At 35.4% G+C, this 12,835-nt stretch overlaps 1 long non-coding RNA gene across 1 annotated transcript in view; it reads right to left on the reverse strand.

Annotated features, from left to right (window-relative positions):
• LOC131382489 (uncharacterized) overlaps nucleotides 1-12,835 on the reverse strand; it is a 92,538-nt gene that overhangs the window by 65,711 nt on the left and 13,992 nt on the right. Inside the window, exon 2 of the long non-coding RNA XR_009212011.1 lies at nucleotides 4,999-5,095. This is a non-coding gene — a long non-coding RNA (uncharacterized LOC131382489). The remainder of the gene's footprint in view (nucleotides 1-4,998; nucleotides 5,096-12,835) is intronic.

Below are 12,835 nucleotides of genomic sequence, written 5' to 3' on the forward strand. Positions count from 1 at the left end.
CTAATGATAAAAACCTCACTATCACTGATCATTAGGGAAATGCAAATGGAAACCACAATGAGATACCACCTCACACTAGTTGGAATGATGATTACTAAAAAGTCAAGAAACAACTGATGCTGGCAAGGCTGTGGAGAAATAGGAACACTTTCACACTGTTGGTGGGCATGTAGATTAGTTTAACCATTGTGAAAGACAGTGTGGCAATTCCTCAATGGCCTAGAACCAGAAATACCATTTGACCCAGCAATTCCATAACTGGGTATATACCCAAATGAATATAAATCATTCTATTATAAAGATTCATGAATGCATATGTTCACTGCAGCACTATTCACAATAGCAAATAAATAGAATCGACCTAAATATCCATTAATGATGGACTGGATAAAGAAAATGTGGTACATATACACCATGGAATACTATGCAGCCATGAAGAAGAACAAGATCATGTTCTTTGCAGGAACACGGATGGAGCTGGAAGCCATAATCCTCAGCAAACCAATGCAGGAACAGAACACCAAACACCACATATTCTCACTTATAAGTGGGAGCTGAACACTGTGAACACATAGATACAGGGAGGGGAACAACACATAGTGGGGCTTCTTAGGGGGTGGGGTGAGAGAGAGCATCAGGAAAAAATAGCTAATGCATGCTGGGCTTAATACCTAGGTGATGGGTTGAGGGGTACAGCAAATCACCATGGCACACGTTTACTTATGTAACAAACCTGCACACCCTGGAACTTAAAATTAAAATTCAAAAAGAATGAGGTCATGCCCTTTTCGGGGACATGGATGGAGCTGGAGGCCATTAGCCTTAGAAAATTAACACAGGAACAGAAAACCAAATATCGCATGTTCTCACTCATAAGTGGGAGATGAATGATGAAAACACACAGACATGAAGAGGGGCACAACACACACTGGGGCCGTTTTGCGCAGATGGAGCTGGCGTGGAGAAAGGGATCAGGAAAAATAACTAATGGGTGCCACTAGGGTTAATACCTGGGTTATGAAATAATCTGTACAACAAATCCCCATGACACAAGTTTACCTATGTAAAAAACCTGTACTTGTACCCTTGAACTTAAATGTTAAAAAGAACCACATTTTCTTTTTAAAAAGAGGCTATTTAGGAAAACATGGTAACTGTAGTCATATATTTGAGGAGCTAAAGCCCACTGCAAATAGGAAAAATATTTGAAAAATAAGACAATTCTGTTTCTTATGTGTCCAAAATCGTCACATATTTTTATATAAGGAGAACTCAAGTCATACAACCAGGAATAATGAGTAAAAGAAAATGAAGAAATAGTTTATTCAAGTATTAGCTAAATATTACAAATGCCTTATATGTTTTACATTAATGAAAAACTTTGTAACTTCATTGAAATATTCATCAAACAATCCTGTAAGATAATTCTTTTTATCTATAGTTTTGGGGAGACTTCATTTCAGACTGAAGAAAACAAATTGCCCAAGGCCAAAGAGCAAAAATGGAACACAGGGACTTATTCTCAGGTCTCACGACTCCCAGACATTCCTTCCTAATATTTTTCTAATATTCTAAGCTCATGTTCAGAATCTGGGTGAGGAAGTTTTGTTGTTTTTTTTTTTTTTCTGGAGACAGTCTTGCTCTGTCACCCAGGCTGAAGTTCAGTGGCGGATCTCAGCTCACTGCAAGCTCCACCTCCCCACTTCACGCCATTCTCCTGCCTTAGCCTCCCCAGCAGCTGGGACTATAGGCTCCCACCACCACGCCTGGCTAATTTTTTGTATTTTTAGTAGAGGCGAGGTTTCGCTGTGTTAGCCAGGATGGTCTCGATCTCCTGACCTCGTGATCCGTCCGCCTCGGCCTCGCAAAGTGCTGGGATTACAGGTGTGAGCCACCGCGCCCGGCCAAGGCAGTTTTTATCTGCTGTACTAGCACTTACTGGAAGGATTACCTTGAATGAGCTCCAACATCTCTGACCTCAGTATAATCATCTCATAATATGGGAAATTCTACTACCTAATCTATGTGATTATTTTTGGTACTAATTGGCTTAAGGTATAAAAATGTTTACAATATCAGTCCAAATAAACTTCAAATGTTAGCGAATACTGTCATCATTGTTAATATTTCCTAACAACAAATGGCTTTAGTGCTGCACTGACAAATGTTAAAACAATTGATTCTAGTGCTGCACTGAGAAATGTTAAAAGAATTGACTCTCCAGGGAAGAGAAGAAGCCCCAATTTACTCATTTCAATTATCTAAATGTTCCCTCCATCCCTCCTTCTCTCTATACAGGCACCGCTTTAAAGCTGCCAAAGTGGCATCACTGAATGTAGAGTTGGGAAGGCAGCCACAAAATCTGTGTGAGCTGGTTTCAGCATACCACTCCCTACTATCATAAGTAAGGAAATTTCTTTGTTGTAAAATATTTCGTGATAATTTACTTAATATGAGATTTGGATGTAGGCAGGAAACAAAATAATGAAAGCGATCATGCAAAGGCTTCGTAAGAGAAAAATCAGCAAATTTGCTTTTGTTTCTCAACAGGAATGTGAGATGAGAAGAAAGTAATACAGAGGAGGGAGGGAGAATCAGGAGAAGAGCCATTGATGTGCCAGTGGCTGGATGACAAGGACATACCCTGAGAGTAAATATTTGGTTAGGAAAGAACTTTTATAGACAGGATGGTCTAATGTAATCTGAACTTGTTTTTGTAAATGATTTTGTGTAAAATATTTAAACTCTTTGTAGCTCACTCCAGTTAACATGATGATTTACAAGTCTCTGAATTGTTTGCTCTGTACCTTGGGACACATAGAATAAAGCTTTCCTGAGACTCCCAAATGTAGGCTGCAATTTGCTGTAGATGTTGGTGATTGTAAATTTTTTATAGTGATAATTTTAAAACCATATTTTTACAACTATTCAAAAATTTACAATTGTTTGCATTATATTTAACATTATTTGTATGACTTCTATTGCAGACTTTGTGTTTTTTTAGTGGCTTACCAATTCACTGGTAGAATTCCACCAGCAGAGAGCAGTCAGTGCTCTGGCAGCTTCCTTTCGATCTTCCAATTTGGCCTTATTATTATTTAGGCTGGATGCATTGGTTACCAGTAAAACCCTTTGCTTGAATTTTTTACAACTTTTGCTTTCTGTTCCATTTAATTTGCATCTCTATTTTATTACAATTTGTCTTAAAAAGGAAGATATATCTCTGTATACTAAAAAGAAACCTGTACCCCATCTATTGCAGCACTATTTACAATAGCAAAGATACAGAATCTATTTAAGTGCCCAGTAGACTAATGAATAAAGAAAATGGGGCGTATATACACAGTGGAATACTATTTGGCTCTAAAAAGAATGAAATCATGACATTTTCAGCAACATGTATAAAAGTGGGGTATTTATGTTAAGCCAAGCACAGAAAGACAAATATTGCATCTTCTGACTCATATGTGGGAGCTAAAAATTTGATCTCATAGAGGTAGAGAGTAGAATGATAGATACAAGATGCTGGAAAGGCTGTGTATTGGGAGAAGACAGATGAAGAAGAGTTGGTTAGTGGGTACAAACACGCAGTTATATAAAAGGAATCAGTTCTAATGTTCTATAGTGGAAAGGATGACTATAGTTAACAACAATATATTGTATATTCCAAAATAGCTAGAAGTGAGGACTTGAAATGCTCCCAATATGTAAAGATTTTAAATAATTAAAGTGATGGATAGCATAAATGCAGTTATTACACATTCTATGAATGTAGCAATATAGCAATATATCACATGTGCCCCATATATGTGTAGAAATAGATATCATAAAATAAAATAGAAAGCAATATTATTTTCAAAAATAAAAATACATATCTAATTGTTATTCTTTGAATTAACAATATTTGAATATAAGGTATCCCTACATAAAACATAAGCTTATAAATGTTCATGTTTTTATGTTTTATTTTTTTTTCTGTACTATTTTATTTTCTAGCTTTTTATGTCAATCAATTTAGTTTATTTGGATAAAACAAAATGTAATATGTATTTTTACAATTAAATTATTGTTGAATGTAATTTTTGAAGAGACTTCTGCTTTCAACAGAAGTACAGCTAATGTAACCTCAAAAAATCAATTTTATGGAATAATTTTGACACGACTTTACTAAATATTGAACTATTTTTTATATTATCATGATTTTTATCCATCCTAAAAAATTGTGTCTCATGCCCAAGGAACTGCTCCTCAGAATTCATATGAGTAAGACCTCCATCTTTGAAGTTTAGATTTCACCTCCATGGGGCCTATATCCGTCAGCTCAGTTGACCATTACAAACTTTCAGACTCAGCGGCTTAACTGAAATGTATTTGCTCACAGTTATGGAAGCTGGAATCCAAGATCAAGGTTATGGCAGGGTTGGTTTCTGGTGGGTCCTCTCTTCCTGGCTTGCAGGTGGCCACCTTGTACTGTGTCCTCACATGGTCTTTTATCTGTGTGCATACACTTTTTATGTCTCTTTTTTTCCTTATAAGGACACAGCCCTGTTGAATTTAAGCCTCACCCTTATGAACTCATTTCATCTTAATTACCTCCTTAAAGGTTCTATCTCCAAACACAGTTACATTAGAGTGCTGGGATTCAACCCATAAATTTTGGAAGGTCACAATTCAGTCCATAATTAAGCCACATCTACTTTTATAAATTTTGATTATTTGAAACTCCTCTCTTTGTTCCTTTAGGCAGAAGGGTGGTAACTTTCTATTATCTAGTTAACATCTTTATATCTCATTCTCAAGCTTTTAATTAAATTATTTTTGAATAACTGTCATGTATTCTGTCTCCCGACTGAATTTGACACACACACCACTCTACTAATACTGACCTTGGCCATTTCAAGTGCCTTAGTCAATACAATGGCAGCTTACCTGTCAGGAAGGTATAATTACCCCTATCTTTTGAGCCTCTGACAATCGCTATGAAAACTTAGAGCTTACCCCAAGTAGCTGCTGTCCTTCCAGACTTTCCCCTAAAATAAAGTCCTATGGAGCTCCAGCCACTGCAGTCCAACAGAGCTGGCCAGATGAGACCAATCTATATGTGGGAGAACAAACCATTGCTGTTATAAATCACTGAGATTAGGGGTGGCTGCTATTTCATATTACTCTAACAACAGTCTACTTGTACAATACCTTTCCGCAAGTTCTGCCTGGTATCTCTTGCTGGTGGTTCTTTTCCCCATAGCTAATGTACTTGCCCAATGAATACGAGAGCTTAAATCTGGGTCTATGAAATGGTGGTAAGTAGATTAACCAGTTCACCATTCTTTCTTAATAAGTATTCAACGTTGTTACTTATTATTATTATTATTATTATTATTCTCTATATTACTCGTTAAACATGCTGATTAAGGGATTCCACCTATCACCCTTTTCTGGGCCCAAAAAGCTGCATATTAACAAACTTCATACTTGATTCCAAATAATCCTTATAACTGACAATCTTTCTGTGAATAATTTCTGATTCTTACACATCATTTTAACAAATCTAATTATTTACTTTTCTGTTGCCCAAAAGCATATTATGCTTAAAATTGATAAGATATTATTCTTGTTGAATATATACATTATTAGTCTTAGTTTTCTAAGGCAGGTATTATCTTTTATTTGTTACTTTTACATATAGAAACTACCTGCAGTGAGTTTAAAATAAATGGTTCCAGAAAGTCACAAGTGGAAGAAGGGGAGGAAATGACACAAAGAAATAGATGATTTGGGGCTGGCCTTGGGGACAAAGGAGAGAGGATGTCCTTTTTTGAGAGTATCTTAACAGATGGTAGTTTTGCAATAATAAAACTTGATAACTTTGTAAATTTGTCTGAGGCCACAACCACTTTTGTTATCATTAACAACCAGATCTCTGACAAATATGCCATTCATTTCCACTGCCTATGCTTAGGAAATCTGAACCGAACTACCCAAGAGAACGAATGGAAATTCACTCAAGGACCTGAGAGATAACATATAATTTAACAGTATTTAATAATTTTTAAAATATATTTAGGTTAGACAGTATCTTACATCTAAGAGTTCTGAATTATGGGCCAGGCACAGTTGCTCATGTCTGTAATCCCAGGACTTTGGGAGGCCAAGGCAGGCAGATCACCTGAGGTCAGGTGTTTGAGACCAGCCTGACCAACATGGAGAAACCCCATCTCTATTGAAAATACAAAATTAGCTGCGCGTGGTGGCACATGCCTGTAATCCCAGCTACTCAGGAAGCTGAGGCAGGAGAATCGCTGGAACCTGGGAGGCAGAAGTTGCAATGAGTTGTGATGGCACCACTGTACTCCACCCTGGGCAACAAGAGCCAAACTCCATCTCAAAAAAAAAAGAGTTCTGAATTATAGCTCTACCTAAAAATCTGAATTTATATTTATTTTCAATACATATATTCGTTATATACATATATACAAAATAGATGTGTGTATCTTTATTATAAAAACTGAACAAATTATATATCTTATTTTTCAGCAAATTCCCTGTGTACTTCTATCTTTCTACTCTCTTGCTGCTGGATTTATACCTGGATTAATGATATTATATCTTTCAACATTTACACAATGTCTTGCTGTGTTCTGCCATCATAAGGCAGAGCAAAGCATTATTCAATGTGTAAAGATGTTATTAAGTCACATCTCAGTTGTATGAAGGTAGAAGATAGTGGTGAAAGCAGGGGGCTTGACCTAAGACTTTAGCATACAACCTTCTTCCTTTTTGATAAATAAGCTTAAACCTAAAGAGATTAATTCAACCTATTCCACTGTGGCCTGCAGCCTTAAAAGTGTAGCAAAGACACCAAAGCCTTCACAATCAGATAAAACATGCTCTTGTTATTTTCTATAGTGAAGCAATAGAGTGGTGATACTATTTGTAAGGAAATCCCTGACCTACTTCAATGCTCACCTTTTTATCCCACTGACAGCATTATTCAGCCTAGAGAAACAGATACCGCAGAGGCCCGCAGTAAGTTATTTGGTTTTACAGCTTTATATCATGTCAAATACTTTGAAGGCTTAAGAAATCAGGGAAGCATCATTAGAATAGTATAATTAATCCCAAAATAAAACTACTAAGAGGACAGAAAGGATATAGAATGATTTACAACTCAAAGAGAAAAATATGCCAATTATGTGAGAGAATGAGGGAAATCTCTTGGCAGAGAAACGGGGTTAGAAATTTAATTGACTGAAGGGACTTCACAGAGTGAGGATTAGGAGAAATAAATCTAAACATATAAAGGGGACAATCAATACAGGATGCTTATGAGGAATAAAAATTAATAAAGTTAATACAAATGACAACTTGGGTATTTTAAATTGAAAGAATCATTTTATCTTGTAAATACATAGCAAATGATGTGATCTGAATGTAACCAAAATTACAATTTAAAGTTAACTCTGTGTTATAATTTAAGTATCAAGATTTAGCTGCAGATAGTTTTGTCTCCAAATTTCATTGAAGAGTAGTTCACTCATTGGTTCTTATCAACTTTAGAAGCTTGCTTTCTTTCTCTTTCTTTTTGCTTTTCTCTTTCTCTTGTTTTTCAATTTGAAATTTGTTTTGACTCATAGTAAAACTTACAGTGTAATTTTCTTATCACATAACAATAAAAGGTGCAATTTCTTTCAACACTAATAAGCTAAAATAACAATTTTTTCATATATATTTAATTCTATACTACAATTATCCTGTAGAAGCCAATGTACTTTCAAAACAAATTTTAAAACTTATAAAACCAAAAGCCTTTTCTAATTTCTGTTAAAAATACATACTTATAACTATGCTTTTCTGAATTCAGGGAAATCCCTTTATTTAACATCGTGTATTATTATGGCAATTTGTAATTTTTCACCAGGTAAGACTTTATAAAATTCCTCTAAGCTCAGGCTGCTTCTACCTATGAATGTGTTAATTGTTAATTTGATCTCTTCTAAGGGAAATGAAGCATCCACACCCAATCAATCTCCTGAAGTAAGCATAGGATGAATGCCTTTTTTTAGAAATCAAGAGAGCATATCCTTCTCCAGTACTTCTGATGAAGGATGTAGGACTCTATAATAGAATTGGAATGCTTGGTTAATTGCCATTGCTTGCATAAGTGAGTGTCCTCATATGTCTGCTTAGTAGGACAAAGCTATTTCAGTGAGTTTTCAGATAATATTCAAGAGTTTATGAATGTTTCCTAATAGAATTTGCATAAATTATAATGATCAGCATCTAGGTCATTGATATAATAATAATCATGGCAAATATTTATTAAAGATATATTCTATGCTAGATTCTTTATATACCATAACCCTTTTATCTTTTCATGGCCTAATTAATAATTCTTTTTCAATCACAAAGAAAAGTCAAGTCTTAGAGAGGTGATATACGATAAAGACATACTTTAAGAAGAAGTCACACAGGGCAGAACAAAAATAAAAGACACCATGCTGTCTATCTGAATCCAAAACTTGTCTGTAAGTACTTCAAATTATTTATTACAAGATCTGCCTCCTACTCTTAAACTACAGCAATTGTAAACTAGTTCAAATATTTGAAGATGTGATACTAAGACTTTTTTCTTAAATAAAAACACATAGTTTAAGGAAAGATTTTGTAGTTGCCTGGTGAGTTCTTCCTACCCACTGCACAGTCAAAACCAATTCACTGAGACCACAGCATTGCAATGAAGAATCTAATTGATATGAGCTCAGCCATGCCACATGGGAGACAGTTATTACTCAAATCAATCTCCCTGAAAATTCAGAGGCTGGGGTTTTTCAAAAATAGTTTGGTGGGCAGGGGGTTAGGGGAATGCGTGTTGCTGTTTGGCTAGGGATGCAATTATAGGGGTGTGGAAAATGGTCTTCATGCACTGAGTTGGCTTTGGAGTAGGGTCACAGGACCTGTTGAGCCCAGAGTTAAGGGTCCAAGTAGAGCCAGTTGGTCATTAGAAATGCAAACTCTGGAAAAGACATCTCACAACAACAATTTTAGTTTCTACAATAGTGAATTGGGTAAGTTGCAAATCTTGTGATCTCTGGAATAATGGCTGGCAATTTGTTAACTCCACCTATGTCTTAGCAGAATTCAGGCACCTCTCATTCTCCTAACCTACTGAATTCCATCTGAATTCAGAAGTGACAATAGGAGTTTAAACTTCTATTATAGATGGAGTGTTAAATTAAAAAAATTATTCATGGCACATGTAAAATTTTGTAAAATGTTGATGTAATTGTAGTAAATACTATCACATTTGGTAGCCTAGTAGGGCAAACCAAATGCAAACAAAAGCACATATTTGAACAAGGAGGGGCTACTAGCATGAGGTTTTTAGTAGGATAGAGAGATTGGGGTAAACTTTGAATTGAAGAAAAAGTGGGAATTTGTAGCTAAGGTTCAAGTTGGGGGTCAGTGGATAAAAAATTACCAAGAAAAGAAATCAAAGGTAATGGGGCTTTTGTCTAAACTGACTTAACAGGATTCTTGCTAAAGGTAGACTAGAGTGATTATACATCATCTGGAGAATAGTGGAGGATAAAGAGCCCAATCAGATATTTAGTGTATCAAATATGAAAGATGGGGCCTTCTGGATAAACTGGCTTAGCAGGATTTTTGCTGAAATTAGACAGTGCAGAGGTGGATACAGCAGCCTAAAATTCAAGGCTTGAGAAAAGTGTCAGAGGAGCCTGACTAGAATTTGAACAAGAAGAAAATTTTTGTCAAGAGTGATCATATAATTTATCGCTCAGTCTGGAACCCATTAGAGTGAAAGGAAATTTTTAAAAAAATTGTTAACCCAAAGCAATAAGTATAAAATGGAAATGTCCTGAGAAAACCAATACTTACTGTCACTCTATACTTGGGCTTATAGAAGATATCCTAGTAATAAAGATAATAGAGCCAGAGAATATTGAAAAAGCCTATATATCTATACTATAAAACCTTAATATAAGATTTGGGCTACCTTCTAGGTATCACTTATCTATCTTTTTAGAGTTATTATTTCTATCTTTCTAGAGTTTCTATCTTTTTAGATTTATTATTGTCTGGTGGTTTTTTTTACATGAGATAGAACCTAATCATAAGTAGCATAGTAATTGAAATAAGTACCTTGTTTTACATCTGATCAAATCTAAATAGGATAAGTTATGTTACAGGAACAAAAATCCCAAAATCTCAGTGGATCAATACAATAAAAGGTGTTATTTATTTATTTATCTTTTTTTTTTTTTTTGTCAGTTAAAGTTTACATGTGAGCCTAAGCAGTTTGCTGTCCACATTTCACACTAAATACATCTTGGGCAATCCTATATTAATTCAGTGCAGAAAAGGAGAAATTAAAACTACTCCAAGATTTCCTACCCATAGGTTGCTTAAATCAAATATATAACTTTTATTAAAAACAGAAAACTACATGATTGTGCTTAACTGCTACAGGTTGTCGGGAGGCAATTGGAGAGATATGCAACCCTTGTATACATATACTGGAAAGGGAAGAAACCACAAATGTTGATGTAATTGTAGTAAATACTATCATATCTGCTAGCCTAGTAGGGCAAACCAAATGCAAACAAAACTAGAACACTAATGCAAATGATAGAAAAAAAGAAAAATGTTGAAATTTGCTATTTTCTTCTTGCTTTTTTTTTTTAAAGCAAATTCCCATAAGAGAAAGATAAAATTAGGCAAGGATATATCAATATGCAGAAATAGACGAAAATGAATTTAGATTTTCTAAAGAAGGCAGTCTTTACCTGCATCTTGCAGTGCAGTTTTTTTGTTTTTGTTGTTTTGTTTTTCATAATTTGAAAACTTACAGGGTTGTCAAAGAAAAAGGAAAGGAAGAAAAGCCAAAACTTGATGTCAGAAATTGGATCGTTAAGTGATACTGCCTTCCCATTCAAATTTTCATTGAGATGGTAGAAACAGGTGTTCTAAGATAGAGAACAGTAAGTAATAGAGACTTGAATTTTCCTGCTTGTGACATTACAATGGTGGGATTCAAAACACATCACCTCTAAATATGGTATCTTGGCATTTGAGAAAACAGCAGAAGCAGAAATATCACTTTCATCTTCCCCTTGATCCTTTTCTGCTGAAGTAGGCCTTAAAACACAGCTGACTTTCCTTTAAAGTAGGTCATAAGACCTTCATTTTAGAAGTATTTTTTTTTCCTATTTTTGGAGAAAAGTAATATACTTTTTCTCTTCTGGAGAAAAGACACAAAGATGCCAAGAAGAATCTGATCCAACAGGCATTGTTAAGTTCCCTGTTTATTACCAGAGGATTAATAAATATTTCCACTTTATTGTCATTTAATCAAACAATTTTTGTCTTTCAATCATATTTTTCCACTATTCATTCATTAAACTTAGCATAAAAATATACATTTTTTCTGTTTCTTCGAGTCTTTTTTTCTGAAGGCTGTTACGTATTAAAAATATTATATTGGCCAGGCGCGGTGGCTCACTCCTGTAATCCCAGCACTTTGGGAGGCCGAGGCAGGCAGATCACGAGGTCAGGAGATCGAGACCATCCTGGCTAACATGGTGAAACCCCGTTTCTACTAAAAATACAAAAAATTAGCCTGGCGCGGTGGCGGGCGCCTATAGTCCCAGCTACTTGGGAGGCTGAGGCAGGAGAATGGTGTGGACCCAGGAGGAGGAGCTTGCAGTGAGCCAAGATAGTGCCACTGCACTCCAGCCTGGGCGAAAGAGTGAGACTCCTTCTCAAAAAAAAAAAAAAAAAAAAAAGTTATATTCAATAAAATTATATACTTTACTCTTGTTACTCTTTTACTATAGGGGCCTCATCTATAAACCCAGTAACGGATGAGAATGTATGTTATATTCCCTCTTCTGCCCCCCAGCAAGATAAGTCTATTGGCTTTGGTTATGTTTATGCATGGAATTGACCAAAAGCTAACTGGACAAGGAGACACAGACAATAAACTATAAATATAAGTAAGTTACATAATATTGTGGTAGGTGATGAGTGCTTTGGAAAAATGTAGAAAGTATAATTATTGATGAGAGATATTAGGAGCATTGGGAGATAATGCTCCTAATATTGAATTTTTTAAAAAAGATTGAAAATATTATATATTTCTAAAACGTTGACATTTGAAGAAAGACTTTGAGCAGACAAATGGAATTAGTTTTCTGAACATCAAAGAGAAGACTGTCCCTGTCAATGCAAAGCAGCAAAGGTGAAATAGATCTATCCTGTTCATTGAGCCTTACAACAAGGAAGACAGCATGACTGCGGCAGTATGAGTAGCTGATGAGATTTGAAAGCAAATAATAAGGCATATTATGTAGGCGCTTGTTGGTCTTTGCAAGGACTTTGATTTTCCCTATGTGAAATGAGAGACCACCAGTGGGTTTTGAGTAGAGAAAGGGCAGAATCCAATTTGTCTTTCAAAAGAATCCTCCTGGCTGCGATCTAGAGATTAGGTTACACGCAGTCAAGAAAAGCAGCAGTGGCACCAGTTAAAGTTTTACAGTAATCCAGGAAAGAGAGGATAAGTTGGTAGAACTGGAAGTAGTGCAAAACATCAGGTTCTAAATATACTTTGATGGTAGAGGTCATAGTTTTCACATTTAAAAAAACGAGAAAATATGAGTGTAACCTCAAGACTTGTTGCCTGAGTAACTTAAGATTGACTTGTGTTTCACTTAGATGAAGAAGATCATGAATAACAGTTTGGGCACTGGGATAAGTAGGAGTGGAAAGGGGTCATACTTTTTGTTCACCCATCGTAAAACTCATGGCCAAAATTACT

This window comes from Hylobates moloch, unplaced genomic scaffold (assembly GCF_009828535.3).
Source record: "Hylobates moloch isolate HMO894 unplaced genomic scaffold, HMol_V3 SCAFFOLD_31, whole genome shotgun sequence".
Taxonomy (NCBI): domain Eukaryota; kingdom Metazoa; phylum Chordata; class Mammalia; order Primates; family Hylobatidae; genus Hylobates; species Hylobates moloch.